The sequence below is a fragment of the Humulus lupulus genome, chromosome 6, assembly GCF_963169125.1.
Source record: "Humulus lupulus chromosome 6, drHumLupu1.1, whole genome shotgun sequence".
Classification (NCBI taxonomy): Eukaryota; Viridiplantae; Streptophyta; class Magnoliopsida; order Rosales; family Cannabaceae; genus Humulus; species Humulus lupulus.
In genome coordinates this window covers 122,562,264-122,589,286 of record NC_084798.1, presented here as the reverse complement: position 1 = coordinate 122,589,286, position 27,023 = coordinate 122,562,264, and the positions used below count along the sequence as shown (strand labels likewise).

The following is a 27,023-nucleotide window of genomic DNA, read 5'->3' as shown; positions in this document are numbered from 1 at the left end:
TTTTGCTCAGAGTTGCTCGAAGACGTCTCGAATCGCACTTGAAATATCTGAGGTTCTTGGAGGTTTTTTCTCAATGTTCTTGAAGAGAGAGAATGATCGTGTAAAAATTGAATAAAAGAAGGAGAGGAGTATTTATATCGACTAAGGGTATTTGTTGTGTAATGATGAGATTTGAGGGGTTTTGCATGAGAAATAGCAATAACCGTTGAATTGTTTCTAGGAAACTCTAAAGGTCATGATTACTTGCCTTTTCAAGAAAGTAAGTAGTTGGATGTGATAGGTTAGCTGAAAAGCTAGTCGAATAAGTTATCAAATGTTGATCGCATTAAAATAAACTTGGAGGCAAATGTTTACCCAAAATATTTGAATGATGACATGGCATGGTCGAGGTGCACGTGGACAGTACATGACTTATTATTGCTGGAGAACTGGTTGACCAACGATCAGATATTAAAAGGAAAATTAAGCTGCTCGATGGGCGCAAGGAATATGCTGAATAGTAAGGAAGAAGATGTACTGACATATGCAACCAGATTAGCTCGCAGGAACGAAGAGATATTTGACTCTCTTTATATGTAAATATCATTATTTCTATTATTATTCAAATATGCCTGTAACAAAACTTGAATATGGCCCATAGGCCCAGATGTACATCTTGGAGCCTATAAATAAGATTCATGGGATTCATTGAATGAAGGAGGGCAACAATTTGTATTTAGAGAGAACAAGTATTTTTATACATGACTTTTGTATTCCACTTTGGAGCTTGTGAAACTTAGTGAACCCTAGTTCGCTGATCGCAGGTTTCAGAAATTACATCAATAAAATCACTAAGTGGATGTAGGTCGTTACTAATCTCTGGGTCCGAACCGCTATAAAATATTTGTGTCAGTTTAATTCTTGCATTCAACTTATCAATTCTTATCATTTTTAGTGACTCCGTGTCTTTGACTAAATCGCCAATCAACAAACCAAAACCTAACTCTAAGCATTCAATCCCAATTTAAACACCTTAAACTTCAAAAATTCAAGAAAAACTAAAGCACAAGGGGAACAAGGGAAAAGAACTTATACCTCTATTTTAGAATTCAAATTTTCTTGGTTGATGGGGACTTGGCACTAGCTAATCCCACTCCAAAGCTTGCAAATTCACACACTAGCTTCAAGAGATTCAAGACTTGACCTTTCCTCAGCACCCAAAATTCAGCTCAAGAGAAAACCAAAGTGGAGAAGAAAAACGTGAAAGTGGGTTCCCAAGTGCTTCTGCCCCTTGCTCTAGTGTAAAGGTCAAATGACCCTAATACCCCTACCAACAATTAACCCCTAAGGCAATCTTCAAGGGTACCAAGGGCATTTTGTCACAAACCCCACTAAACATTAAAACTGTGAACTAAACTCCCAATTAAATTACTAACCTTCCAATTACAAATACTTCCTCCAATAAAATTCCACTAATTCCCCACTTATGCAAAATTACCAAAATACCCCTTTGCTCACCTTAAGCCAAGTATAAATCCCCGCTTTCACTTTTTTGCCAAATTACTCTAAAGGATAGAATTAAGCATGTCATCACAAATATATTCACATAATAATGTGGTTCTAATCATATAACACATAATTACAATTTATACCCTTAACTAGTCAAAATTACAAAAATGCAATTTTTCCCAAAAACGGGCTGACAATTACATTTAATACACATAAGCATGCGTAAATAGTTATATCTTAATATAACTCATATATTTCACATAATCACACATATATACAATTAAATCCACATATATATCCATTTATGCCCTCTTAGCACGCTAATCGAGGCACTAAGCCCTACTAGTAAATTTGGGACGTTACATGGTCCCTCTTACCTTTTCAGCATAAATCTTTTCTCCAAGCTTTCTCATATTTCCAACCAGTACGTGGAAGATCAATTTTTTCTTCACCAATAGTGTATCTACCCAGCATACACGTTTCAACACATCAAGTAAGCCTTTTTTTTCTACATATATATGTTTATTTTTACTTGTCTTTATCCCTCTTCTCAAGTTTTCTTTGCTATACCTATTTCTTTTTCCTTGGCCTTAGGTCTTAAAGGGGTTGTCGGCCCCGCTTTGAGGTCTGCAGCTCGCAATTATGTGGCGAAGGTCCTAGGTATGCCTGCTTTATGCAAACAGGCCTGTAGCCTTTTTACCGAGGGCAATCTCTATTCATCCAAATTGTTGTCTACGGACCAACTCTTTCCCTTGTGCTCCGTCTCATCCAAGTTTACTAACCCAAAGAACATAGCTGATTATGATGATGATGAAGATGATGACTATCACTACTCCAAGGATGACATGATGGACACCAAAGATGAGGTCGAGATGGATTCCAAGAACTACTCCTGTTTAAGATCCTTGGCTAATGGGGCCGGGGAGGTTGCAGATGATGGAGGCACCAACAACATCACTTCCCGGATCCCATCGCCGGTAGTAGGTGGCCAAGTTTGCCTTCACTGCTTCTCCTCCTGGTTCTTCTATTCCAAAGAGGAATTTCGTTCTGCCTACTTTCAATGATGCTCTTCTGCCTTTGGGGATGCATTTGGGACAGACGTCCTTGGGTGCTTCACTTCCTAAAGAGGTGACTCCACATCCCTCTACTCCTCGTGCCTCTGTTGATGGGTCAGGACCTTCCCGATCCCCTTCCTTTTCTAGGTATGAATCAAAAGGTATACATGCCCCCACCCATCAAGCCCAAATCTCCATTCCTTGGGGGCATCCTTTGGCATCCCAGTATAGAGAGGCCATGAGTCATTACATGGGGAACATTCCCGAAGGCAAATGAGGGTCTATGTAAGACATTCTGGATACCGAGTTGGGTGAGGCTTATATGTGAGCCTCTATGTAGGTTCGCGTCAAAACACTTAATGTATGTTCTTTAGTTTTGATATTTCCTGATCATTGACATTTTGTTTCATTTCATTGTTTCTACTTAGGCCTCCATCTTGGGTCACCAATTTTTTGCCTCAAGTTCTTCATTAATGCAATGGTTACATTCCGAGCTTGAGGTGGTGATGAAGGGCCTCTCCTTGGCTAAGGTAGATAAAAATGAGTTGACCACACGGGTCAATGAATTGGAGGGCCAGCTTGTTGAGGAAATCTGCAAGAGGGATTAATCAATGGCGAAGGTCGCATTGACCTCTCGGTCTAATACCAGGCTCAACGCCACCATTCAGACCCTCATTGAGAAGATTAGTGCTCTTGAAGTTGAGTTGGTGAATGTTGAGAATAGCATTGTTGAGCGCATGTTGCATGCTATGTGGAGGACTAATCCTGACGTTAACCTGTCCCCCTTTTAAGACTATGCAACGGAGAAGATTGCCAAGTGGAAAGGTCAGGGTAGGACCCCATATGTTACGCCCCCGATAGTCAAGACCATCACACTATGTATTTTACATAGTGCTGGACTTGCTAATCAAGTGAATAGGATAAAATGTGTAACTAAGGATAACTAACGGATTAGGGTTTACAAATTTTTTATCATAGCAATAGTTGTTTTCATTAAAAAGTTGATTATGTACATGGGATCCCAACATAAGTATTTACAAGGTACTTACAACTCCCAAAAGTAATTACAATGTACTGGCCTAAGTGGCAATATCAGGAATTTTGGCTCTAATCCTTATTGATTCCTCAGTTGTGGCAGTCGAGCAGCGAAAATGTACACGCTACCCCTAAAGCTCTCCAACTCATGGCTAGTCCAGCTTCCCTTTTCCCTTACCTACACCGCATAGCAGTCGTGAGCCAAGGCTCAGCAAGGAAACTTAAAAAAAAAAATTCAATAAGCAACAAAATTTAAACAATAGGCTTAGCAGTAACAACCCTGCTCAAAGAAACACATAGCTCAACTTAAAAAATAACAAGTTAGAAAAGTGTAAACAACACTTCTAGTTATTTCATGTCCTCATCTGGCCCTCCTCTATTCTCTCCAAGAGAGTGGACTACAAGGTAATATTGGCCAACCGACCCACTACCAACTCTATCTTTTCTCTAGTCATGTCTTCTGCCAATTCCTTCAATATCTGCTTAGAACTAAACAACTATCTTGGGCCCCTCCGACTCAAAGCATTCGCCGCTACATTGGCTATCCATGGATGATAAAGACTCTCACAGTCATAATCCATTACCAACTCTAGCCAAAGTCTCTGTCTCATGTTTAAGTCCTTCTAGGTGAAGAAATACTTAATGCTCTTATGATCAGTGTATATCTCTTGCTTTTCTTCATACAAATAGTGTCGCCACACTCTTAGTGAAAATACCACCACTGCTAACTACAAATCATGAGTAGGGTACCACTGCTCATATTCCTTCAGCTGTCACCATGAGTAGGCAATGACCTTCTTAGTCTGCACCAACACACGTCCTAACCCCAATCTCGAGGCATTGCAGTATACCACAAACTTATCCCCATCTAAAGGAAGACTCAACACCGCAGAAGTAATCAACCATCGCTTCAACTTCTAGAAACTATTCTCACATCTATCTGACCACACGAACTTCAAGTTCTTCCAGGTCAACTATGTCACTGGTGTAGAAATGTTTAAGAATCCTTCCACGAATCGTCAATAATACCCCGCCAACCCAAGGAAACTCTTAACCTCCAGGGCATTCCTTGGCCTTGGCCAATCCCTAATTTCTTCTACCTTGGCCGGATTTACCTTAATCCTGTGTCCACTTACAATGTTACCAAGGAATGTCACCTACGGTGACCAAAACTCACACTTCTTAAACTTGGCATACAATTGGTGGTCTCTCAACCTCTGTAATACTAACCAGAGATCTTGCTCATGCTTTACCTCTGAACGAAAGTGAACGAAGATGTCGTCGATGAATACAATCAAGAACTGATAATCCTTGAACATCCTGTTCATCAGATCCATAAATGTTGCTGGGGCATTGGTCAACCCAAATGGCATGACTAGAATCTCGTAATTCCCGTACCTTGTGTGAAAGGCCATCTTTGGAATATCCTCATCCTTGATCCTTAGCTGGTGATAACCAGATCGAAGATCAATCTTTGAGAACACTGTCTTACCCTGCTACTAATCAAACAGGTCGTCTAGCCTCAGTAGTAGGTATTTGTTCTTGATAGTCAGCTTGTTCAATTCCTTGTAATCTATACACATCCTCAGGATCCCATCCTTCTTCTTCACAAACAAAACTAGAGCACCCCACGTTGAGAAGCTAGCTCCAATAAATCTCAGATCCAATAATTCCTATAATTGTACCTTCAACTCCTTCAGCTCCGCCAGAGCCATTCTGTATGGTGCCCTCGACATTGGTTCTGTACCTGGTGCCAACTCAATGATGAACTCAATCTCCCAGTGTGGTGGCAGTCCTGATAAGTCCTCAAGGAACACATCTAAGAACTCAAAAACCAATATGGTATCCTCTGGTTCCACTGGCATGACCCTAATGGTATCCACCACACTAGCTAGGAATCATATACAACCTCCTTGTAATTGGTCTTTAGCCCTCAATGTTGATATCATGGGAATGCGGGGTCCATGCACACAGTACACACAAAAATTAAGGGGTCCTCACCCTCGAGCTCAAAAGTCACCATCTTCTTCTTGCAATTTATAGTCTCCCCATACCTAGCTAACAAATCCATCCCCAAAATCATGTCAAAATCATCCATACCTAACTCAATCAAGTCCATTGATAGTTCCCTATTGTCCACCATCACTGTAAATTACCTAACTCATCTCCTAGAGACTACTAGCTCCCCAGTACGGAATAAAGTCCCAAACCCTACAATATAATAATCACAGGGCCTACACAATCTATCAATCACTTTGCTAGAAACAAATAAATGTGTAGCACCAGAATCATTCAATACAGTATATGAAGTCCCAACACGAAAAACACCATCGAGGGACTAGCCTCAGCCTCAGCCTCTGCCTGAGTCAAGGAGAACACTCGAGCTGGAGTCAAGCTATCTACCTTCCTTGGTTCTTCGTTCTTCAAATTCGGGCAATCTTTCTTGAGATGTCCAACCACCCTACACAAATAACATGCTTTCACCCAGCATTCACCCAGATGGAGCTTCCTGCACCTTACACACTCTGGGTAACTCCTCCAAGCCTCACTGCCGCCTTGGTGGCTGCTCTAGAGACCCCAACCCCTCCAATTAGGACCTGTAGTGGTTGAGGTGTCAGGGGTCTTCCTCTTCTGATCACTAAGGCCTCTGTCCCTACAAATGGAGGCACTGACCTCCGAACATCACGTCATGTAATACTATCCCTTCATATCTTTTTCTCTGCCTCCTCAGCTGTAAGGGCTTTCTCAACCACCTGTGCCTAAGTAGTCTCCCTAGGTATTGATGTAATCCGAACATCCTGGGCTATCATAGCATTCAGCCCCAAACAAACCTGTCTTGCCTGGCTACATCTGTAGGCACCAGGTCAAGTGCAAACTTAGCCAGTCTGTCGAATTTCAAAGCGTATTCAATGACTGTCATACTACCCTACACTAAACTGGTGAACTCGTTCACCTCTGCTGCTCTAACTGCATTACTATAATACTTCTGGTCGAATAGATCTCTAAACTCATCCCAACTCATGGTAGAAACATCTCGAGTCTGGGATGCCACCTCCCACCATATACGAGCATCATCCCGAAACATAAAGGTGGCACAAGCCACTCTGTCATTACCTACCACCCTTATAAAATCCAGGATGGAGGTGGTTAGGCTCATCCAGTGATCAGCCTTGAGCAAATCTGGTCCTACATCAAAGATTGGACGATGTTGCTTCCTGAATCTCTCGTACAGCGACTCCCACATGTTCTCAATCTCAGGCTGTTGTATGGCTGGTGCCACGACAGATGGCATTTCTGGTGCAGCGTTCCTTGGTGGAAACTTCTGTCTCAGTAAGCGAATCTCTTCCTCTTGACTCTAAATTTTGGCTTGCTTATCAGCAAGCATCTGCTACCAGTTCTCAGGGACTGGCGGAGGGTTCTGACCCTGGTTATCATCTCTAACATCGATCTTAGCGCTGGTTAGTCGAACTGATTTCCCTGGAGGCATAACTCTCCAGGTATATCTGTAATTAACGACTTGACTAATCAGGAAATGATAACAAGTTTTTTGAATTCACCCCACGGTCCAATGCCAACAACCAAGCAAAAATATGCAATTACAATTCTAACAGGCATTCCAATAATACTAACATACTATAGCAATGTTAATAAGCATGCCTTTTCATGTACACATAACAGTCAAGGGTCAGGCCCTATCAGTATTTCTCATGCTCCTTAATAAATAGGCAGATAAGGCATTTATACTTCATTTGAGTTGTTAAACACATAACCACATACATAGTTACCAAACCCTGAGTTGAGCTTGTCTTTAGCGGCGAGTGTACATGATTGGCCAGTCTTCAGGAACCCGTAAAACTAGACCGCTCTGATACCAAGTTGTAACGCCGTGGATAGCCAAGACCATTACACTTTCTATTTTAAATAGTGTTGAACTTGCTAATCAAGTCAATTGGATATAAACGTGTAACTAAGGACAATTAAGGGAATAGGGTTTAAAATATTTTAATCATAGGAATAGTTGTTTTCATTAAAAAGTTGAGTTTGTACATTGGTTCCCAAAATAAGTATTTACAAGGCATTTACAACTCCCAAAAGTAATTACAACGTAAGCCAGCCTAAGCGGCAAAATCAAGGTTTTTTGGCTCTAGTCCATGTTGATTTCTCGACTATGGCAGTCGAGCAGTTGCAAATGTACTAGTTGTTGCTAAAGCTCTCCAACTCATGGCTGGTCCAGCTTCCCCTTTCCCTTACCTACACCAAATAGCACCCGTGAGCCAAGGCTCAGCAAGAAAACTTATATCAACAAATTCAATAAGCAACAGAATATAAACAATAGGCTTAACAGTAATAACCCTGCTCAAACAAACACCTAGCCCAACTTAAACAATCAACAAGTTAGACACGTTCAAACAACACTTCTAGTTATTCTGGTGGCGTTCGGGCTAGCCAAGTGCATAATGCACTTCTAGGTTGTCCTAGCCAAATGGCCTGCGTTCTGCACGCTTAATGTTGTTCCCAGCGCCCTTAGGCGGAGCTTTTAGATTAGATGTAATCAAGCATATAGATTGCATAACACATAATCGGATGCAGCATATACAAGCATGCCTAATTGAATAATCATACTTATAACCACAACCATATCCATTAACAGGGGTCCGAGCCCTGATTACAACCAGGGTACAATTTTCTTATCTCGAGTCCCGAGTAGATAGTGTATGGCGATCCCGAGCATGATCCCTACTCCTGAGCCCTAGTTGTATAACCTAGTCACAATGCAATAATGGACAACCATCAATGACTTAGACTATTTAAGAGTTTCAAGGTAAATTTCTAGCCTTCAGGATCTCGAATTCTACTAAACCGGGTAGTAGAATCCTTCCCGAGCCTTTAGGTTTGAGTTCCCAAGCTTAAAAACCCTATTCTCCCAAAATTCCATATTTGAGCCACGGTGCCCCTCAAAGGCGCCGCAACCCTCTACTAGTCAGAGAGCCTCCCAACTCAATTCACTAGACACATGTTGTGGTGCAACCCACCTAGCACCGTGGCGCTAAGGAAGTTCAGTGAACCTCCCTTAGCCGCTGAGTACATGCGAGCTGCGACGCTCCAGGATTAGCGCCGTGGTGCGACCTTGCAAACCCAGAAATTTTGGTGTTTTCCTACATTTTCCCGAGCCAAAACCTCTCCAAACCCAACCTAGAGTCGTACCTTAGTCCCAATTGAGTCCAAGACTCTCAATAACACAGCATCAAAAACACAATTACCCCAAACACTAAACCACAATTTTACCAAAACTCAAAAACCAAAGCTAGAGATAAAACTCAGTCAAAACATGAAAAAATTAAGGAATTCACTGTAGATTCAGGTTATAGATCTTACCTCAACAGCGATTTCGACCCCAAACTATCCCTTAATTCCAATCCTAGCTTCAACTTCTTAGATTCCCTGGCCAATTCCTCAAAAATTTCACAAACCTCCCAAGAGCCCCAAGAGAGAGAGAATGGCTGAGAGTGTGGTTCTGTTTCCTTTAGTTTCTAAGGGCTTCTAGTCTAACTAACTGGTCCAAGGCTAGGGAAAAGACCAAATTTTCCCTAGCCTTAACCTTGGTTCTCTAACGCCCCCCAGGGCAAAATCGTCTTTGTACTACATTTCTCGCTAATCCTCAAGTTGCCATATAAATTCCCAATTAATCCTGGCATACACAAATAAGCACTAAATAACTACCCATCACCCGATAAATCCCAACTATGAACTAAATTACTAAAATACCCCTAGATTCACCTCGAGCCTAGTATTTGACCCTGTTGTGACTTTCCACCAACCCACTCACTAGGATCGCCTCAAGTCAAATATCGCTAATATATCCACATCATAATGTAGACTCAATTATATAACACATATAATTACATTTCTACCCTCAACGGGTCAAAATTACAAATATGCCCTTATTAACAAAAATGTTCCCTCATGCATATTCAATACACATAAACATGCATAAATATTCATACTACCATATGATTCATATATGCCACATAATCACACATATATTCAATTAATTTTGTATATAAACCCAATTAGGCCATCATGGCACACTAATCAAGGTACTAAACCTTATTAGCAAGTTTGGGACGTTACACCACAGACCCCTCTCCCATGCTTATCGTTATGTTTTTTTATTGTTGTGTAACCTTTTATATTTTTTCTTTTGCATGGAACTTCTTTAAGTCTTTGATCATATGTGGTACTCTTTATGTCCGAGGTCCTTTTGTGTGAGGAACTTTGTATATATAGGACCCTTTCTTATCTTTGTATTGACTGCGAGGATGTATTGGCCTTTTGAGCCTTTGTCATCCCTTTTTGGCAATCAAGCATAAAGGGCTTTGCTAAGTCCCTCTTCTATGATGAATTACTTATGTCTTCTTTGGACTGGTAATGATAGTCTTTTTGGTGCACCATAACTATACTTGTAAGAACATGTTAACCCTTTGGGTTTTTGGCATCCTTTTATATTATTTGCACGTTCTTGATATTCTGTGTGAGAAGCATCCTTCTCATCATTATGCATAGTACTATTTTTACAAGGGTCTCTTTTAGGACCATTTTTGGCTAGACGACCGCTCTAGGCTTATTGATGGACATCCTCCTTGAGGCCTTACCTCTTATAGATGTAGTAGCCTATCACGAGGTTGTCCTTGTAGGGCCTTTTGGCTCCCTTAACATCCATAAGGGTAGCTAATCCTTATGAATTCAAGGAATGCACTAGGCTTATTAGCAGATGTCCTCATTGAGACCTTACCCCTCCTGGAGGCATTTAGCCTTTGTAGCAAGGTTATCCATGTCGAACCTTTTGGCTCCCTTGATATCCATAAGGGTAGTTAACTCTCATGAATTAAAGAGATGCCTTGCAAAGGTTTTTTTTTTGCAATACACGTGGCTCCTATCTTGCCCCCCCCCCCCCCCCCCCGAGTGTTTGGTAGGATTCATTCCATTGAACACTTTGATCATTTCGCTCCCAACATAGACTTTGACAACGTGTGTATATATGTTATAAAAGTGCTTGCATATAGAAAGAATGTAACATGCGAGATAGGAAACATTTTCATTGATAGCAAGTAGATTACACTGGCAAGTACGGCAATATTACATCTACTATGAGGTTATCTCGGTAACCTCTTTGATTTTTTACTACTAAAATTAACGACTTACAGATATTCTTGCATTGGATGTGAAAATCTTATTGGTAGTATCTCTTAAGGTGTTCTGCATTCCATGCTCTGGGTACAACGGTGTCATCGAGACGTTCTAACTTGTAGGTTTTAGGAGGTATCATCTGGGTGACCTGGTAGGGTCCTTCCCAGTTTACCCCCAGCACGCTTAGCCTCGAGTCATGGGTATTGGGGAGGACTTTCCTCAACACTAGATCTCCAACCCTAAACTTCCTTTCTCGCACCCTAGAGTTGTAGTACCTTGCTGCTCATTGTTGGTATGTTGCTAACCTCAGTTGGGCCGTCTCTCTTCTTTCTTCCAGCAAGTCTAAATTTTTAGCCATTTCCATATGGTTAGCTTGTTCCTCGTAGGTTTGTACCCTGGAAGAACTGATCTTCATTTCTACTGGGAGAACAGCTTTACACCCATATTCTAAGGCAAAAGGAGTTTCCCCGGTAGTAAAACGCGGCGTGGTTCTATAGGCCCAAAGTACTTGGGTAGCTCATCAATCCAAGCTCCCTTCAACTTCTCTAACTTTTTTTTTTCTAAGTTTTTCATGAGGACCTTGTTAATGGCTTCCACTTGCCCATTGGCTTGTGGGTGTACTACAGCAGAGAAACTCCTCCTTATACCTCTCTCCTTACATTAGTCATCGAACAACCCTCCTTCGAATTAAGTGTTGTTGTCAGATATGATCTTATAGGGCACTGCATATCTACAGGTGATGGACCTGTTGACAAAGGTGACAATCTGCTTGGCCGTTATTTTGACCAGAGATTCTACTTCCACCTACTTGGTGAAGTAATCAACCTAAAACTGCATACTTTCTCCTCCTCTACCAATAGGGAGAGCGCCAATCAGGTCTGTTCCCCAAATAGCAAGAGGCCAAGGGCTAGTCAGACTAACCAGCTCATTTGGGGGCTCTTGAGGGTAGTTTGCGTGTCTCTGACATTTGACACACCTTCATCCGAAGTTGCTAGCATCCTTCTCCATAGAGGGCAAGTAGTACCCTTGTCTCATGGCTTTCTTGGTCGTGGACTGCTCACTCACATGGTTCTCGCACTTTCCTTTGTGTATCTCATAAAGAACCTTCATTTCTTCCTCCTTGCCAATGCATCACAAAATCTAGACAGAGAATCTCTTCTTGAACAAGATTCCATCCACTAGGGTGTATTGGGTGACTTTCTATGCCAACCTCCGAGCTTCTTTCTTGTCTATTGGTAGAGTTCCATCCTTCAGGTATTTCACAATTGGGTCAACCCATGAATCTCTGGGGGTGTCGACCATGTGAACCTCTGCTTTAGTGATACTTGGCTTGGATACGTATTCCACTCGTATAGACTCGAGTGTATCTCCATCCTTGGTGGAGGCTAGCTTTGCAAGGGTATCGACATTGGTATTCTTCTCCCTTGGGATTTTCTCTATGGTATAACCCTCCAAATGATCCAAATAGACTTTTACCCTCACCAGGTATGCAATCATCTTGGGGCACCTCGCCAGATACTCAACTCCCACCTGAAACACTACCAATTGTGAGTCACTAAAACTGGGCAAACATGTTATCTTTAGTTCCTTGGCTAACCGCAAGTCGGCCAGAAGTGCTTTATACTCTACCTCGTTGTTCGAAGCCTCAAATCCAAAGCTTATTGCAAAATACATCTTGTGCCCCCCGGACCCTGTCATCCACTACACCAAATACCCCTTTTCATAACTTATGAATATAATACTAATGAAAAAGTATTATATGTGGCAAAGTAATAGAAAAAAGGGCGGTAATTTATTTTGGATGCCCACCACTTCTATTTTTTTTAGACTAATTATTTTTTCACACAAAGCTCCATCCCTACTACACCCTTCCATTATCTACTCGATGAAACCTTTTATTCCTTCACAATCCCAATCCCAATCCTTGCGCTTCCCCACCAGTAGTAGCTATTGTTCCTCCGCTGCCGTTGATACTGTCACCGCCTTAGACGGTGCCGAAGACTCTCGTCACCCCTGGCCCGAATGGACAGCCTTCGTCGACGGATTGACCACCAAGGGTTACTTCAGCGAAACCCTTGCCGAAGATGAGGTTGACAGTCTTTACAAGAATATGAACCTTTTGAAAGACCCCTCTCTCAGCTTTGCTCGTGACCGTTATGATGTTCTCAAGTAAATTATCTCTTTCTTTCTCTGTTTTTTTGGTTGCCGAGAAAATATGAGACAAAAACTCAACTTTATTCATACTTAGTCTTAATTTTCCATATATTTGGTCAATGTTTGTATATACATACAAGTGTGTGTGAAACTAAGTCAACCAACTATGAAATCTGTTTTCTTCATCTCGTGTGGTTGTTTGTTTGAGTTGAACACCAACACAAGCACACTTTCATGGGCTTTTACTAGTTATCTGGGGAGCATTTTCGTGGTTTAACATTATAAATATATAAAGGATTAACTTTTTTTGTGGGCTAATGTTACATATGTAGATCATTGCCGACGAAAGATATTGAGGTTATTGTTGGAAGTGGATGTCCTAATCTGCTAAGGAAAGCTATTAATTCAGCTAAAAGATTGAGAGCCTATGTCAGACTCGATGAAGGGGGTGTATGTGATTTTCCTCTTTGTAATATTATAGCATTTAAATTTTGAGAAAAGAAGCCTTGTGATCAAGTTTATGTGATGCAAAAACTTGTTGATACACTAGTATTATGTATGGCCAGCCTTAATATACATTTAATTTTCGAGTGGAAGTTTCATGGTTTTAACTTGGAGAGGTAAAAGTCAGGAAAATTGCAACATCTCTTTCTGAATTATTTAGTATTTTTTTGGATTCAGGTTTGTAGTGCTTGCAATCTACGAGGTTCCTATGATAAAGCTTATACAATAATGAAGGAATTTGAAGCAGATGCCCGGACAGTGGATATAGTGCATATATTGCTCTTTTATGCTCTAGATCCAATATTTATCTCAGGGGGTGAAAAACCTATTGGTAGAGATCTTGTTGAATCATTTGTAAGAAAACTACTTTCGGAGTTGCTTGAGCTCAGTGAAATGTCGATTGATCCTTCACTTCCAAATCCTGCTGCCAAAGTTCCGAAGAAGAAAGAAAAATCGTTGAGTTTGACAGATGATGATATGTCGAATAATGTTGAAATGAAGAGAGGAGATTGGATATGTCCTAAGTAAGTTCATAAAGTGACATTCTTTTAATTTTCTGTTTCTTTAATAATTTTTTCCTTGCTCTAGATTAAAATAAAAAAAGTATTGAATGATTTATTACTAAATTCCTAGATCTTAACTTTTATCAGTATTATTATGGCAACGGGGTTGGGGATAAAGGGTACTCCTGTCAAATGGACAGGGTTTTTTTGTGTTTGTTTCTGCCTTTTGCCTTTTTCCGTTTACTCTTTGAATCCACATACTTATTTATAGCAATCAATTCCATCAAGTTTAAGTCCATTGGCAAATGCCTTCCTTTTTAACTTTTAGTTGCAATTTTATGAACTTCTCCAAATAATTATGTTGCCTAAAATGCAAGCATGATGGTCCTAAAAGTGTTGGCAAAAGCGAGTTTGAAATAAAGAAAAGAGATTGGAGCTGTCCCGAGTAAGTACCCGTTGCCCATAATGGTTCAGTGAAATTAGATACTCATGAATTATATTTCATAGGATTCGTCCCAAAACTTTTTACATTGAGAATATTAGATTAAGTGTAATTAAGTTGAAGGATATTACACTTTCATTAAAATTTTAAAGTAAGTTTTATTTTTATTACTCCAAATTTTCCCTAAAAGTGTCCATTAATATAGTTTTCTATCTACTCTTTTGACCACACCTATCTTTCTTTCTTGTTGCTTCTTTCCATGTGTCCTCTCCACTTCTTCTCACCACTTTCATAAAAAAAATTAAATAATCTATAGATCTCTTTCTTTTTGGTCATGTCTTTTTTTTCTTTCCTTAAGTTTTATTTCCAATTTTGTTTTTTTTTGTCCCAAATTAGGGGACAGAGCAGCATTGTCTTTAATGATTTATTGTTCATATATTATATGCATTTATAACTTGTAAGAATCATGTAGTAGCATACAGTAAAAAATAAATAAATACCATTCCTAGACCATAATATTTTGAATCAATCATCTCACTTTGAATTTAGGGTTCTAGAGAAAATGTGTTTATGAGAAAGGGTGAGAAGCCTGTTTTTTTTTTTTTTTGCTTTACAGAAATGTCAATGAGTAACATTATATTTTAAATACATCATTTCTTTCTCTCGCTTCAATCACTCTTTCTGTTTCTCCCAGACCCTCGATCTCTTTCTTCAATTTCTCTTCATCTCCCCCGTGATCTGATTGAATCGATCATCATTCTTTCTCAATGACTCATAAATTCTTGATGAGAAGCTCTATCACAAGCAACCTAGCCCAGCCTTCTTTCTGCTCTAGTCAACTCTCTCGTGAAATCTCTCCTTTAGAAGTGAGTCCTGAATCTTTTTCGACTTTTGATTTGGTTATGTTTATCTTTTTCGCTGGATATTGCTGTGAGATCATTTTGATTAAATTAAAACATGTTTTAAGTAACTGAAGAGGGCATTGACTAATGTTAATGCACAGACTTGCAATCTTTTAGGTAGACGGCTTAGAAGAAAAGCAAGTTTCACTGTAGAATTTGTTGCAAATATTGTAGGTTCAGGGGGAGGCTCTATATTATATATGTTTAAAAAAAAATCACACTGCAAAGAACAGTCAGCAGATGATGGCAAGAGGAGAGAGTAAGTTAAATATTATATAATTCGATAGATTGTCGACTAAGCATTCATTCACTACCAATCGAAGAGAATCATTTGATAGTATCAACCGTGATAGTGCCCCTGTGCTTAAAACTTAAATGACAGCACATAACACACTGAGTTTACAAATCAAGTAAGTCACCAAAACCGATTAATTTTTCTGTATCTTTTGGCTATATTTAGCATAAGTCTTGGAACAAACTCACATCCAATCTAGGTATTTAATCATATTTTTACAAATATGATATGTCAAACAGAACTTTTGTCCTGTATTTGATTGTTAGCATATGAAATGGACCTAAAGATTAAAAGTATAGAATTTCATACCCCAAATACTTAGCTGCATCGACTATCGAACCATTAACTACAAAAATTAGATCCAGCAGAGCTTGCATTCCCTGAAAGCAAAAAGAAGAACAAACAAGATGTAATATTAGATGTATACATGTAGATGTAATATTGAAATAGTGGATAGATATTTCCATAAATATTGAAACAAACTAGTTCTTATCCAAAATGGTTTGTTCTAAAAAGATAGAAAAGCGCATACGAGTGAATGCGTTAAACTAGTAAGAGTTATCCTCATGTATTGACATGTCCATTGGCTGCAGGGTTGTATAAGGAAAGAAACTATCATATAATATAATGTACTATGTATTCTATAACAGAAGTTTTCATACTACGCGCAAATATAAGCATACATAATCAAAGTTGAGATACATGCATGCATGTTATCAGAATATACTACATTATATATGTGTAATTCTAATGATCATCATTGTGGATTTATATATACATATATATCATAATTTGCTTCCCTGAATTGTAGTTTAAGAAAGACAAATTAGGCCAATGTATATACATTCATGCATATTATTATGGCTTACTTTACATAATCTTATCATGACTAGCTATATAAGCTAGATATCTAGCTAGCTAGCTAGCTTACTAGATAGAGAATATCCATGCATATATAATGTAAACGAGACATATATATTTATTAGCACAAGCAATATATTCTTTTGCGTATATATATATGTATGTATAATTATAGGAAGAGGGACCAGTCCAATTTAGTCTAGACAAAGTTAGATAATGAAGTTGTTTGAAGTCATACACTAGAATTTAAGACACAAGGACAATAGATATAGATATGTCAAATTAAGGCATATGTAGTCTCTCTAGGACAAGATTTATACATCCTATAGTATGTGTAATTATTGAGATTATAAAGTAATTCAACACAGTTCAGTGGAACCTGTAGAGTTACTTAAGTGTTGTTTGTAGAACTGATAATGAAATGATTCAATTGCCTTCTTTGATAGGTGTGTTCTATAGAGCAGTCAGCTGATGAGTTGAAAGATCACTGCCAGAAATTATTTAAAGGCTATAAGAAGTTTATGTAAGTGTTTCAACATTACTCACACACAAATTCCAATGAGAAAAGTTGATTTATTTTTTCTTTTCTTGAATTTTTTAGAATGTTGAAAATGGTCTTATTCCTTGTTGTATTGAGTAAGATTGACGTTATATATAGTTGATTGTGTTTCTCATTGTATATAGCTATGATGATCTATGTGTGTATATAATCAGATATGAAGAAAAATTCAGAATTAAGGAACAAGAAACTGAAAACAAGTTATAAAAAATCATACCTGTCTTAACGAGGCGTTCAAGAGGTCCAGACATGGTATCACACATGATTACTTATTTTCTTCAAATTTTGCTCAATGGATTTTGAGATAGTAGTAAAGGCAAGAGAGAATATATCTCAGGCACTCATCAAATACCAATAAGATATATAATAAGAATATATCTAATACATAAATAGAGCCCTCAAAAGCTTATGCTCCACCTAATAAAACCATACACAAGCAAATAAACAAAGTCAGTAAACCAAAAACCATGCAATAAATAATAACAAAGTGTAGATTAGACAACCTAGAAAGCCAAAACTCATAAATGAATAGTTGTGGATGATGAAAAAGTTGAAGAAAATCCAAAAACTTGATAAATAGACAAAATCAAATATGATCCTTTATTTATTTAGTTATATATTTGTATTTTTCATAACGTATTTTATATTATACAATCTGGTAACAAAAATCTACTCCTTGCAGAACTTTGATGATGTACTTGTTCCTGCCGATCATGTGAGTCAAAGTTATACTATAACATCAAGGAGCTCATTGTAATGCTCGGTTATCAATTTCTTAATCACTGGTGCGCTTGTTTATTTTCCTTCTCTTATCAAAGGATTTAGCTTTTAGAGTCTTCTCTTGTATTGTTCTTGTATGATTTAGGGCTTCCTTGTGAAGTTCTTTGGGTGTATGTGTATTTTTTTAGTGATCCCTTTCAGTAAGAAATTAAGAAATTTGTCATGGTTTATTATATATTTTGCTGTGTATAAATATATATATCTTGTTTGTTTTACTGTAATTGTGTTATCAATAGAGGTGGAAGAGGGTTGAGAGACAATGTTTTATGTGTTTGGTTTTAATGGTATCAGGAGAGTAAATATTCCCTGCCCTTTTCAACAAAAATTTGGAACTACTTGTTTAACAATCTAAGGCCTACATTTTGCAATACTTAAAAGAATCAAGGTACTATTGTTGAGACAAGTTAATGGTCTTATGCTCTTTATTGTTTTCTTTTTTATTTAAAAAGACTTTTGTTTATGTTGACAAAGAACACATTCTGAATGACGATTCTTCATTTTTATTCAACACTGTTAGTTTCGATTATTCTTTTTCTTAGTCTCTATAATAATATGATAACCATATATACCCAAAAATTAATATATAAAAGAATTTGTTTACTTATTGTATCATTTCATTTTAATTTTGTATTAATCTTTTAGGTATTGAGTGTATTCTTTAGGTTGTGGATCAAATTGGCAAGAAGCATTGCAAAGTTAATTAACTTGATTATTAATACCAAGAGGTACGGAAGTATGTTATCTTAATTTTTTTTATTAATATCATACAAATGATAAAGGAGTTTGAATATCATAAATATTCATTCGTAGAGAAGTAGGTTCTGAGATTAAAATTGTGTGCTGCGATGATAACGGAATGTTGAAAACTTGTGTGTCTTAGAGAAGTAAGTTCTGGGAAATTTGTTTGTGTGTTGCAGTGATATAAGGAAGAAAACTTATTGTGTGTTGTTTGAATTTTTTTAGTTGCTATTGATAGATGGTTAGGTAACCTTTATATGGGAAATGGTGTTAGATTTTATCTAGAATTATGTATTATCTTCTTACAAATAAATTGTGTTTGCTTGAATTTGTTTGATTATATTGATAGATATCTCGTCTTGGGTGTGAATAAGGGTAGTTTTCACGTCCCCAGCCTTAAGGTTTGAATAATAAAATATTATATATATGAGTTGTGATTAAATTTTTTATATCTATTCTTATGATATGCAGATGGATAAAACTTGGATCCATCTTAACTATTTTAGATTAATGATATGATATTTCATGATCTCATTAGTTTTTCTTTTATGTTTTATTTACCAGATTCAACAAGTGAAGTGCAAAAGAAAATCTGATTTGGACGGCTTTGGTGTGCTGACATTTGGAAGATCATGAATTCCTACCTTTACTTTTGAATATGCAACTATTTAAGACTATTTTGTTGACTATTGTGAAAATGTTTTGTTTATGTTAATTAGACAGTGTTGAATATCTTAAGACTTTTGGGTTGTTTTTCTAGATAATATTGAATGTTGTTGACGGTGAAATCTCGTCAACGAAATTAGATCAGAAAACTCAAAGACAAGTGTGGCGAATGTTTTTATAAGAACTTAGAATGAACTTATGGAAGGATAAACATAGATCAATAATGGAGTAAAAATTTATATTGCTTAATAGTCTCTGCTTACAATGAATTTTCCAACCCCCTTCTGGAGGGTTGATGATCTATTTATATTGGAGCTCTAATGGCTCCTCATACATTGTGGTCCCAGGGGACAAGATTATACATGGGTACATTGCCAGGGTAGTGGCACAGGTCGTGGTGGAGCAGAAGATCATAGTGTCGGCCTGGTACATAGTCAGAGGCATGCATATAGTGCCTCCACTCTCGGTACAAATCCGTACCTCCACTACCTGTGTGATACAGATGTCAGGATCATGCTTCTGTCCTCCTCATGGTTGTACGTCCTGCACCCGTACAAGTACGGGTGCTTTGTAGTTGATGGTTATTCTCGCATCTCCAAGGCATGTATCTGCTCAAGGCTATTCCACGTTCTACTAAGTGTAGAGAAGCTAGTGTGTTGACATGAACGATATACTCAGTCATCTATTCCACGATTGGCTCGATACCTAATAGTTATTGGGTCTCTCCTATTGCTCCTCACACGTTCCTTCCAGAGGTCTTAAACCCCATGCGGGTATGCGAGGCGCGAGACCATGGTGGTGCGAGGCATCTTAGGGATCGTGGGACCACGGTGGTGCAAGGCATCTTAAGGGCCGTGGGACCATGGTGGTGCAAGGCATCTTAGGGGTCGTAGGACCATGGTTGTGCGTGGCCCTATTGTATGGTCGAAGGGTGCTAGGTGCGAGGCCATGGGAACCGCGAGATAAGATGCACAGATGTGCACGTGAGGCCACTAGCGTGGACACGAGGCCATCTTGGCCTGGGCACCATTATGCGCGCGAGGCCACCTTGGCTTGGGCACCATTATGCGTGCGTGGCCACCTGTGTGCGCGCGAGACCATCAGCGTGTGCGCGAGGCCATCCACATGTGGTGCACGGCGCGAGGCGCCTCTTGAGATGATGGCCCGAGGCACGCCCGAGACCGTGGCCGAGGTGGTGGTGAATGCACGAGGCCCTCCACATGAGGTACATGGTGCGAGGCCTCCCCCACAAGGTGCATGGCGCGAGGCCCTTAGTGCATGGCCGAGGGGTGCATGGCACGAGGCCCTTGTGCATCTGCCCTCTTGTGACGCGTAGCTTGGCCTCTTAGCCTAGCAAGGCCATATTTCACGGCTCACAAGGTGATGCTTCCCTTAGGAAAATCTCCCGGTTTCACAAGACTTACAGGTCTGAGCCTGATAATGTGACTAAGTGACCTTTAACCTTGTATTTTAACCATGTACTGGGGATATTTTTCTTGGTGGATTTTTGGCATCCACACTTGCCCCCCAGTCTATAGGGAGGCCTTTAGGTGTTCTTATAGACTCTTCTCTTCCTTTTTATTTTTTTTTATTATATATTTATTTTTATTTATTTATCTTTTTTTTGTATTTTTCATGCTCGAGGTCCTTTGGAGCCCACGCGAAAGGGGATTCGATAGGTCTCTCTTTGGTGCACCTTGGTTGTATCTATAAAGATATATTGACCCTTTGGGTTCTAGCTATCCTTTTATCTATTTTTGCGCACGCTTATTATTTCTTGCGAGAAGCGTCCTTCCCGTCATTAGGCATAGTACTATTTTTGCAAGAGTCTTTTTTGAGACCCTTTTTGCAAGCGTCTTCTTTGAGACCCTTTTTGGAAGCGTCTACTTTGAGAACTTTTTCCTAGCGTCTACTTTTGAGACCATTTTCGCAAGCGTTTACTTTGGAGACCCTTTTTGGTGGCATCTACTTTTGAGACCCTTTTAGCAAGCGTCTACTTTTGAGACCCTTTTCTAAAGCATCTATTTTGGAGACCCTTTTTGCAATTTTTGAGGTGATCTCCCCTCGGGTCGGGACTTTCATGGCTAGATGGTCTTCGTTCAATCTCAAACTTGGTCAGCGACCCCTCTAGCACGACGCCCCTTTCTATAGGGAATCTTCAAACGTATTGGTAATAGGGCCACCGGAGGAAGGTTCGCTTTCTTCAACATAGAAGTTCTTATGGCCCTCTTCTACACGTATGTACTTCTGTGCTCTCTTGAAGAAGTCATCCAAATTTGAAACTTCTCTTTTGAGCATGTTATCCTACAACTTGCTTCCTGGACGAACTCCGGCTGTAATAACCATCTTGAGCTCCGCTTTGGTTAAACCTCCCACCTTTGTTGCTTCTACACTGAACCTATGGATGTAGTCCTTCAGACTTTCATTCTCGCCTTGTTTTATGTTAGCGAGGCTGGTAGTTGGCATGACGTAATCACAGGCTACATGGTGTTGCTAGAGAAATTCATTAGAGAATTATTGCCATGACTCGATTGTTCCTGGCCTTAACCTCTTGAACCACTTGTACGCCACTCCTTTAAGCGTAACGACAATGCAATGACACTTTGCCCTGTTGCTGACCCCTCTTAACCTCATCAAGTTATTAAAGGAGTCTAAGTGATATTTCGGATCTGTAGTACCCTCGTACGGAGTCATGCGAGGCTCTCTGAAGCCAGTGGGCATTTGCTCAGCTTGAATCTCCCTTGTGAAGAGTGAATCACGGTCAAATTCTTCGTCATCCATGTGCCCTCCAAGTGCAGTGGTGCTCTTGCCTCGAGGGCTTCGTATTTTGGTGTCTAGTCCCCTCCTCTTTTTGCATAAGGAGTTTTGCGGGTTCTCGGGCTGATCCCTTGCCTTGGTTTTGTTCCTCGGGGGAACCGCGGGGGGTGCGTTTCTTACTTTTGACCTCTTCCCATGGAGCTCTTTTCTTAGGCTAGGGGGTGCCTCTTTTGAGGGGACTTTGGCCTCGTTCTTCTGAACATCACCTTCCTCCGCCTTTGCTTCTAAGGACATTTCGTCGGCCTAGGTCCCCCCTGGTACTTTGTCTGGGGGGTTTTACTGGTGGAAAGTTGGGTTCCCCCATCGTCTATGGGGACAGTGTTTTCCCTTTTTTCATGCTCCTTCCCTTTACGCTTAGGGAGGGGTATGCTTGACCTCCCTTGCAGTAGGTCGTTTAAAACCTCCTGCATGTTCTCTACCGTGGTTTCCAGCCTTCGAGTCTTTTTATGCAACTCGTGAATCTCATCCTTGTAGAAGCGAGTCCTTGAGCTGGAACTTACCAAGCGTACCCCGGGACCCTTGCCTGGCCAATGCGTCGAGGGATCGGGGTCCTGGTGGCCTGAGCATGGTGTCAACGAGGGTCGGTTAAGTGGATGCACTAGTGGCTCTGAATGACCTCCGTCGGGCTGGATAGCTGGGGACGATGCTTCCCTCTCCTCCCCCGGGGGAAGAGGCTCTTGCGGTCCACCTCCGTGCTTGGGCAGAGGGGGGTCTTTCTTGGAAGCCCTCCGCTCTACTTCATCTCGGCGAACCTCATCCTCTTGTATTTTCCGAAGGCATTTTGAACGTCTTAGCATCTTTCTTTGTTGAAAGTGATGGAAGAACACTGGCTTGATGCTTGTTCTTCCCACAGATGGCGCCAAACTGTTGACGGTGAAATCTCGTCAACGAAATTAGATCAGAAAAATCAAAGACAAGTGTGGCGAATGTTTTTATAAGAACTTAGAATGAACTTATGGAAGGATAAACATAGATCAATAATGGAGTAAAAATGTATATTGCTTAATAGTCTCTGCTTACAATGAATTTTCCAACCCCCCTTCTGGAGGGTTGATGATCTATTTATATTGGAGCTCTAATGGCTCCTCATACATTGTGGTCTCAGGGGACAAAATTATACATGGGTATGTTGCCAGGGTAGTGGCACAGGTCATGGTGGAGCAGAAGATCATAGTGTCGCCCTGGTACATAGTCAGAGGCATGCATATAGTGCCTCCACTCTCTGTAAAAATCTGTACCTCCACTACCTGTGTGATACAGATGTCAGGATCATGCTTCTGTCCTCCTCATGGTTGTACGTCCTGCACCTGTACAGGTATGGGTGCTTTGTACTTGATGGTTATTCTCGCATCTCCAAGGCATGTATCTGCTCAAGGCTATTCCACGTTCTACTAAGTGTAGAGAAGCTAGTGTGTTGACATGAACGATATACTCAGTCCTCTATTCCGCTATTGACTCGATACCTAATAGTTATTGGGTCTCTCCTATTGCTCCTCGCACGTTCCTTCCAGAGGTCTTAAACCCCATGCGGGTATGCGAGGCGCGAGACCATGGTGGTGCGAGGCATCTTAGGGGCCGTGGGACCACAGTGGTGCAAGGCATCTTAGGGGCTGTAGGACCATGGTGGTGCGTGGCCCTATTGTATGGTCGAAGGGTGCTAGGTGCGAGGCCATGGGAGCCGCGAGATAAGATGCACGGATGTGCAAGTGAGGCCACCAGCGTGCACGCGAGGCCATCTTGGCTTGGGCACCATTATGCGCGCGAGGCCACCTTGGCCTGGGCACCATTATGCATGCGTGGCCACTTGTGTGCACGTGAGACCATCAGCATGTGCGCGAGGCCATCCACATGTGGTGCACGACGCGAGGTGCCTCTTGAGATGATGGCTCGATGCACGCGTGAGACCGTGGCCGAGGTGGTGGTGCGCGCGCGAGGCCCTCCACATGAGGTATGGTGCGAGGCCTCCTCACAAGGTGCATGGCCCGAGGCCCTTGTGCACCTGCCCTCTTGTGACGCGTAGCTTGGCCTCTTAGCCTAGCACGACCATATTTCACGGCTCACAAGGTGATGCTTCCCTTGGGACAATCTCCCGGTTTCACAAGACTTACAGGTCTGAGCCTGATAATGTGACTAAATGACCTTTAGCCTTGTATTTTAACCATGTATTGGGGATTTTTTCTTGGTGGACTTTTGGCATCCACAAATGTATTTTGACACAATTATTTAGTTATATGTGTTATGAACCTTATAATTAGTACTCAAAAATATATTTGTACAATGTTAAAGGTGTCTTAATTATATTAAATGAAGTGGGTTTGAATTAAAGCAATAAAAAATAATTATAATGTACAGGTTTATATAATAATAATTCAAGCTTATCCAAATATTAGAATAACACAAAAAATGTGTTATTGTATCTTTTACAATAACACTTGTTTATAAGCATAAAATTATGTTATGCAAACTATTTTCTATAATGCAGAAACTGTGTTATTATAAAGTGTATCATAACACTACTTTATAAGTACAAAAAAGTGTTATATAATCTATTTTTAAATAGCATAATGAAATACTTATCTAACTATTAAAATAACACAAAAAAGTGTTATCGTAGGCTATACCATAACACATGTCTATAACTATGGAAAAGTGTTATGCAAAGTTCTTCGACCTACTATAACACCGCTTTCTTTAGCACATCAAAAAGTGTTATGGTATATATTTGATAATACTTTTTCGGTCTTAGTCAGTATTTTTTCTTGTAGTGATCAAAATGTTGGCCCCAGCTCCCCCTTCGTTGGACACTCCATCTACATGGAGACTCCAATCCTCGAGCTTTCTTTCTTCATCCTTGCAAACTGATTCACTTTCTTCTATCTCTCCCTCTTCGTTGGGCCGATAGGTGAACTCGACTATGAAGTCGGCTAGCACCTGCCCATTGATGGAGGCCCTTGGGGTATAGGTAATGTCAATTTGACTTAACTCAATTGACGATTTCAACAGTCTGCCTCAAGTTTCAAGTTTGTGCAAGACCTGCCTTAAGGGTATGTTAGTGAGTACCTTAATCGCATGGGCGTGGAAGCAGGGCCTTAACTTTCTCCAGGCCACCACCAAGACGTATTCCAACTTCTCTATTTCTAGGTATCGGGTTTCCGCATCTACTAAGCGTTTACTGATGCAGTATACGGGTTATTGGTGCTTCTTCTCACCTTTGACCAAGGCAACACTTATGGCATGCTCGGACACCGCTAAGTACGGGTATAGCCTCTCGCCCTTTTCAGGTTTAGGCAATAAGGTGGCTTCCCAATGTGCTCCTTCAACTTAGCAAAGGACTCCTCATAGTCTTCATTTCAAGAAAACTTTTTGCTTCCTTTTAGGATGTTAAAGAAGGGGAGGCACTTGTCTGTGGACCTTGAAATGAACATGTTGAGCACTGGTACCCTTCCTGTTAGACATTGCACCTCCTTCTTGTTCTCGGGTGGATTCATCTCTACTAGGGCTTTAATTTTGTCAGGATTGGCCTCAATGCCTCTGGAGTTAACCATGAAACATAAAAACTTTCCTAACGAGACCCAGAAAGTGCACTTGAGTGGGTTTAACTTCATTTTGTATCTTCAAAGTGTGTCGAACATCTCACTAAGGTCCTAGTTGAGTTATCCCACCTTTTTGGTCTTCACCAACATATCTACGTATACCTCCATATTCCTTCTTATCTGATTAGCAAACATCCTATTAACCAACCTCTGGTAGGTGGCGCCTGCATTCTTCATCCCAAAGGGCATCATACTATAAAAATAGAGTCCTTTATTTGTTATGAATCAAGTATGCTCCCCGTCAGTTGGGTTCATGGGTATCTGGTTGTATCCAAAATAAGCATCCATGAAGCTAAGTAACTCATGCTCTGTTGTTGCATCAACCAATTGATCTATCCTTGGAAGCGGGAAGCTATTCTTAGGACAGGGCTTATTGAGGTTGGTGAAGTCCACACAAGTCCTACACTTTCAATTTGGCTTCGAGACTAGTACAGGGTTCGATAACCATACTGGGTAGAATGCTACGCAGATGAATCCATTTGTTTTTAATTTGTCAACTTCATCCTTCAAGGCTGCATATCTCTTTGGGTCAAGTGCTCGCCTCTTCTGCCTCACAGATCTTGCCTTTGGGTCATATTTAGGTGATGGCACATGATGGAAGGGTCTACCCCTACCATGTCTTCGGGACTCCAAGTTAATACTTCTGGGAATAGAGCCCTTAAAGCAATTGTAGATGACAAATTATTTAAATGAAATAAATAATTGAATTGAATTATTATATAAATAGAATATGTCTGATATTATATGATAATATTAAGTGAATATCAGAAAATTCCAAAGTATATCTATGTGGTCTTAATCTAATATTAGTATGGGAGGATCGAGATTAAGATAATAAACCTAAATAGTTCGCAGTAAAATAAAGTAATGGAATCTTTAGATTAATTACTGCAAGTACGGTACGCTAGTATTATGAATACATGTGACCTAGATCTGGGTTACTAGTGTATTAGGAAACTTTAGTGGAGGTACTTTGCATGCTGAGAGTATGTATAACTGGACCAGATGTGATTTGTTAATACTTGTTTAAACACTATTTCATAGTATTAATCAAACACATCAAATGATGATCATATACATGATGGTCTTAATCCTGAGGTTGCTATGAACTCCTATATATGTCATTTGATCCTTTGATTCATGTGTTAAGGTTTGTCAGAATTATCACGCAAAGAACAATTGTTTTGGGGACTCAATGATGTATATGGCTGGGACGTAGTTTAACAGATATGGAATCTATACCTTCTTAAAGATTGAATAGTGGTTCCTTATTGGGTTGACTTTTGGAACTAAAAAGGTTATGAGCGCTCACGTCGCAAACTTGTTGTGGCACAACCTTCACTAGTGAAGTCAATGGTACTCTAGGAACAAGATATAGCTAAAAGGGTAAAATGGTAATTTTATTCCCTTTTAATTATGAACCATTAATAGAGGATTAACATT

The 27,023-nt window shown here is 40.0% G+C and overlaps 1 pseudogene; it reads left to right on the top strand.

Moving 5' to 3' along the window:
* The first annotated feature begins 12,615 nt into the window (after positions 1-12,615).
* Positions 12,616-27,023, top strand: part of LOC133785428 (zinc finger protein VAR3, chloroplastic-like) — a 36,612-nt pseudogene continuing 22,204 nt past the window's right edge.